The 6,237-nt window shown below is 38.0% G+C and overlaps 1 pseudogene; it reads right to left on the bottom strand.

Annotated features, from left to right (window-relative positions):
- Positions 1-469: 469 nt before the first annotated feature.
- Positions 470-1,622, bottom strand: LOC124971582 (serine protease FAM111A-like; annotated as a pseudogene).
- Positions 1,623-6,237: the final 4,615 nt, after the last annotated feature.

The raw sequence follows: 6,237 nt of genomic DNA, 5'->3' as shown, positions 1-6,237 counted from the left end.
ACTACAGTCCCATATTTTGCTACTGATTGACCCACACATTTTTCTAAGTATTTTTTTTCCATGTGTCAGATATTAGAGATAAGTAGTAAACAAGCTTAAGCTCCTGCTCTGAAGCAAGTGAATTTGGGGGAAGAAAAGGAAAATGAAAAAAATCAATAGTTACATGATATTTATGTCAAGCTGTTGCTTAATCATATCAATGCTTCAACTGTCTAGATCATAGGTCTGTTAGCACTTATTTCTTCATGGGATAGAAAAATGCCTGGTACATTGGAAGTGGTCTACAACAGCAACTATTATTATATTATATGAAATTGATCATTATGGAAGTTAGATAACTATCATCATTGCCTATGGAATCACATAGGCAATTCTCTGAAAGTTGGCAGGTGGACTGAATTCTCACAAGTACTCAGTACCCTTGACTTAACATGTCTACATCCCATTCATTTAGATACACATCACTACATCATCGTCCATGTCTTTGCTTAATATCAGAGAGGACAGAGTTCATAGCAGAGCCAAATTCAATGATAAGAGAAATCGCATTTGGTACCTGACAAGTGGTGCCAGCAGTATGCATGTTCACCAGGGAACATTTTGAATTAAATACTGGGGAACCAGAAGCCCTAAAATAAAAGGTGGTGTCATAAGTAAACACAACAGAGTTTTGAAGCATTTCCTGGAAGCTTCTTTGAGTATACCTGTGTATAAACTGATCAGCATAACAACGATCTATTGCTGCTCTCATCTGAAACTTTCCCTGACATTTCTTTTCTCATTCGCCCTGAGGGATCACAACACAAGCATCAGTATGCTACTTTTGTCCATTTAGATGGCCAATAATATATATCAAACCACTAGGTTTGATTATGTAGTCCCACAGGTGCTTCTTGTCCATTTTCCTTCAATTTCAGGATGGCATAGTCAAGAGTTGCATCAGGTATCTCAAACCAAGGTTCAATGAAAAAGCAGTTGTCTTCTTTGGGAACTTTTCATAATCAAATGTCACCCTTATACATTGACCAATTATGTCTGCCCACTTCCTTGGCTCTGTTCCTTTCTTCACACAATCGTTTATTACATGCTGACAAGTGAAAATGAACAATCCTGTAAAAAGAAAGCAGGCGGGACAACCTCCATTTCCATTATTATCCCAGAATATGTACTCTACTGAGTCACTGGGATGTGAAAGAAGTTTTAATACTTTGACCAGAGTAGAGTTTTTTTTTTTTGTCGGTTTCCCAAAGTTTGTTCTATGCAATTTAAATAGAGAAGTTTTCGTCTTTTTTAAATTTTTTTCATTCAAATTTTCCATGATTTTTTTCACTTTATTTTCTCAAACTGGGATACTGTTCCACAATGTACTTTTTAAACACAAGTGTGTTTATTTCCTCTAACTCAGAGTTCTGAGCAGTGGCTGCCCTAGGGTTCATTCTTTTCTCAGCCTCAACCTGAAAGAGTTTACCCTCTAACTCATCAATGGGATTCGTGTTTTCTAGGATGGAGTCCAAGTTATTAATGAGCTTCTAATGGTCATTCTCCAAAATGGAAAGAAACTGTCCATCCTTGCACAGGGTGTCCTTGATGGTTTCTCCTTTGAAACCATAGATGCAGAGTTTGTATCATTGTGAAGTTCCCCATGCTTAACAATTCTGTTTTCTTCTCATCCCAATTGTGAAGGTAAAATTTGACAGTCAGTAGATTCCTTGTTGTGCTGGCCAAATACCTGGCTACCCTTTTTCTGCTCGATTTTACTTTTAGAAAATATAATTACCATTTGGTTGATTTCAGCAAAACCACTGAGCATCATTCTGAGGTATAGGACCACTTGGATTCATTCTGTGCCACACACCAGCATTTCCTCACCTTACAGAGTTTCCATCTCTTCTCTGACAGCATCAAGGGTGTTGAGTGCCACATGCAAGCTGGCCCTCTAGCTGTGTGTGAGCACATATTTTATGTTTTTGTTTTTCCTAAAGTTTACATCCAAGGTAATGGTAATGATTTTGTTTTGGAATGTGGTCTGGTCTTTTGCATTTTTCATAGGTGAGTGGGAACTTTGATCCTGAGTGCTAGTTATATCTTGGCCTTTTTCTAGATTCCATCTTCATTTGAGCAATATTGGAATTATTTTGCTCTTGTTTTGGGACCTGAAAAAATAGTTATCTATTCTCTCTCTCTTTTTTTTTCATATCAAATGAGTTCTTCTGTGACCTGCGTTTCTTACAGATCATGATGATTGGAAGATGAAATAGATGGTTCAGCTGACACAGGTCTCCTCAGAACTGGCTTACTGCTGTGTGAGCTCCCTGGCTCAGTCATGCCTTCCACAGGTAGTGGATCAGAGCTGATCCAAGCCTCCTTCTAGTCCACCACGTGGCTCCTTCCCATCAGACTGGTTCACCAATTCTGCTCAACATTTTTACTTTTCTCATATATTTTAAGTGAATTTTCTGTTGAAATTATTTACCATTTTTTTTGGGTGCTGGGGATCGAACTCTGCTTACAAGGCAAGCACTCTACCAACTGAGCTATCTCCCCAGCCCCACCATTTTTTTACTGTGATTTACAAATCAGGAATATTAATCATCTATAATTATGTAGTTTTCAAATATTTTCTCCAACACTTGTGGACAATTCTTAGTGTTTTATTAAACTTACAGTTTTTCAATTTAAAAAATATTGTAATTATAAGAATTTACAGATTTCTTTTTAAAAATTGAACACAGCCTTGAAACTTGTAATGGTAGCCCCTATGTAACAGTGGTCCACTTTATGCATTGAATATAATGCTTGCTGCTCTGCCACTGCAACTTATTTTTAAAATGCACGTTTCTTTCTCTTCCTGTCTCCCTGCTCCTCCCTAATAAATCCCTGTCCTTAATCACAAGGGAAACAGGATTATCTTTCTTTCCCACGCTAGGTAGAGTTATCTGTCCTTTACCACATACTCACCACAGGAACCAGACTTTGGGGATGGTACCAGAAGATTTCAGAAATGACTATCTCCCAAATTAACAAGTGAATTGCAATTCCAACAGAGAATACATGGCATGTAGCCTTTGAATCATCTCTTTAAAAGTTCCTTGTGCTAATGGGCAGAATTATAGCCTTTGGGACAGGAGTCCCTGTGTTTTCTCTTTTGCTAGCAAAGCAATAACCTTTTATCCCCTTTTCCCAAAACTGTGTCCTCATTATTAGATTGGCATCAGGTACAAGGACTGAGCTTTTGGCAACACCTAGAGACAGATGATCATTCAGATCCCAAAGAATATGAAGACAAAAAGGCAAAAACTTTGGAGTAGTTCAGAAATAAGTGCTTATAAGGATTACTTCTCCTCTCTGTGCTGGAGAGGTGTTGTTGAGTGGGGCTCATGGAACCACAATAGCAGGAGTATAATCTGACTATATCTGAAACCCTGGAAGTTCCTCTCCCTCTCCCTCTCCCTCTCCCTCTCCCTCTGCCTCCCACTCCACTCTCCCTCCCCTCCTCCTCCTCCTCCTCCTCCTCCTCCTCCTCCTCCTCCTCCTCCTCCTCCTCCTCCTCCTCCTCCTCCTCTCTTCTTCTTCTTCTTCTTCTTCTTCTTCTTCTTCTTCTTCTTCTTCTTCTTCTTCTTCCTCAGATAAAGGAAAAAGAACATTTATTGCTTTGGTAGCAAAGGAGAAACGCAGGGGACTCCTGTCACAAAAGCTGTAATTCTGCCCATCGGCATGAACAGGGGGCTTTTAAAAAGATGATTCAAAGGCTACATTCCACGTGTTCTCTCTCTGGAGTTGTAATTCACTTGTTAATTTGGAGGCAGTCATTTCTGAGATCTTCTGGTACCCTCCCAAGTCTGGATTACTTTGTTCCTATAGTGGGTATGTACTGAAGGCCAGATAAATCTGCCTAAGATGGGGAAGAATGGAAATCCTATTTTGAAAGCCCATCTTCTAATAGAGTCTGTTCAGTATCCTCAAGAGATGGTGAGCAATGAAACCTCCTTAAACAGATGATTTAGACTCTGTGCACCTGAGTTTGGTTACGTGAGAAATGATACTGATCATATCATCTAAACAGAGCTGTCCCAAGAGTAATGGGAAAAACTTTCCAGAGTCTATGACAGAGTGGAATTTCAAAGGCCCTTTAAATGTTGGGGTACAGCAGCAGGGGCTGGCTGAGCTTCAGGACTGAGGCATGCATAGTGAAAACAAGTCCCCTTTGTTTCTCCTAATGAGAAGACAGCTAGATAAAAGAAGCAACTATCTCTGATATGCAATGAGTTCAAAGTTTTAGACAAACATTCCTTTACCTTTTGATTATTGTCAAAAACTACAGTTCCCCATGCTGGGAAGACAGGTGTGTCTATAAACCATCTAGAGAGTTTAGTGATAGATCACACCAGGGAAACTTATGCTGTGGTATTTGATAAATGTTTGCCTCCAGGACTGCTCATTATGTTAATATATTTATACAGAAATTCTGGACCCATCCACAGTAATCAGTGCAGCAGTCTTTACTTCCCAGAAGAGGCAAAAATCTAATAGTTACTAGCATTTTTTACAATTGTCAATTCTTTCATTAAAAACTACTTATTATTATTGAACTCAAAAGTCATACCATTCTATTGAAGGCATCTCAGGAGCTCTGAAGTGAAAATAAGAGGGTAAGAAGTAAAATAATATATGGGCAAAACCAAGGGTTAAATCTGAAATGAGGCAACTCACTCACATTTGCTTTTAAACTTGGTCAAGTTTCAAAGAATTGAAATAATTCAAAAGTCCCATCTGGATCCCTCATCCCCCACACAGGCACAGGATTCATTCTTTATTTCTCTCTTCCCCTTCAAAATCAATGAACCAAAATGAGTTTTCTATATACCTATTAGTGTGATTCATCATTCACAAAAACCTTATCCAACTGCACTATGGTTTTCCCAGGATTGAAAGGCACATGCTCTCCAAGGTCACAATCTGCTTTTCTGTCATTAGGTCCGGTTTTTGTATAAATACACTATATTAACATAATTTGTATTACCTTTAATGACCTCCTAAAATATGCATGATTGTGCAGAATGCTTCTTTCACTTAACAACAAGTCTTTCACAGTTTCCCAGACCCTGCAACATGATGCACTGCATAGAAATCCAAGCTATCCCACTCCATGATTGTGCAGTCTTGTGCAACATCCTTATTCTCTCTGTTCATTTTTTTTTTTGTGTGTGGTGCTGGGGATTGAACCCAGGGCCTTCTGCTTGCGAGGCAGGCACTCTACCAACTGAGCTATATCCCCAGCCCCCTCTCTGTTCATTTTTATATATAAACTGAAAATGAGAAATAATAAATATTTTATTGCATATTTTTATTAGTGCATAGTAATTATACATAATAATTGGATTCATTTTGATATATTTGTACATGAAAAATGCATAATTTGTGTGCTCCCCATTTCCCTTTTCTCCTTGTCCCTCTGATTCCCTTCCTGTAAACTGCTGGTCTCTTATTTTCAAGAAGTCCCTTTTATTTCCTCTTGTCTCTCTATGTGAGAAAACATATGACCTTTGTCTTTCTGAATCTGGCTAATCTCACTCGGCACGATGCTCTTCAGTTCCATCCATTTTCTTTTAAATGGCACAATTTTGTTTCCCTTTATGGCTGAATAAAATTCCATGGTGTATATATAGTACATTTTCTTTATGTATTCATCTGTCATTGGACACCTAAATGGGTACCATAAATTGGCTATTGTGAATTATGCTGCTATAAACATGGGTATGCATGTATCATTAACATGCTGACTTTATTTCTTTGAATAAAGACTGAGAAGTAGTAAACTGAGGACTAGTATACTGAATGGAAATTGGTATACTGAATGGAAATACCTAGTCCTCTGAGGAACATCCACATCAAACTCCATAGTGGTGGTTCTAATTTAAAATTGCACTAACAATGTGTAAGTGTTCAATTTTTCCCTACATCCCTGTCAGCATTTATTATTATTTGTATTCTTGATGATTGCCATTCTAACCCGAGTGAGATAAAATCTCAGTGTATCAGAGTAGCTATTATTTTCACTTAACAACAAGTCTTTCAGTTTTCCAGGCCCTTCAACATGATATGCTGCATAGAAATTCTGATTGTTATAGATGTTGAACATTTTTTCATATATTTGTTGGTTATTTGTATTTCTTCTTTTGGAAAATGTCTGTTTTGTTCATTTTCCCACTTATTAATTGGGTTATTTGTTTTTTGGTG

Source organism: Sciurus carolinensis, chromosome X (assembly GCF_902686445.1).
Source record: "Sciurus carolinensis chromosome X, mSciCar1.2, whole genome shotgun sequence".
Classification (NCBI taxonomy): domain Eukaryota; kingdom Metazoa; phylum Chordata; class Mammalia; order Rodentia; family Sciuridae; genus Sciurus; species Sciurus carolinensis.
The sequence above is the reverse complement of the archived record's forward strand: the minus strand, read 5'-3'. Positions and strand labels throughout refer to the sequence as shown.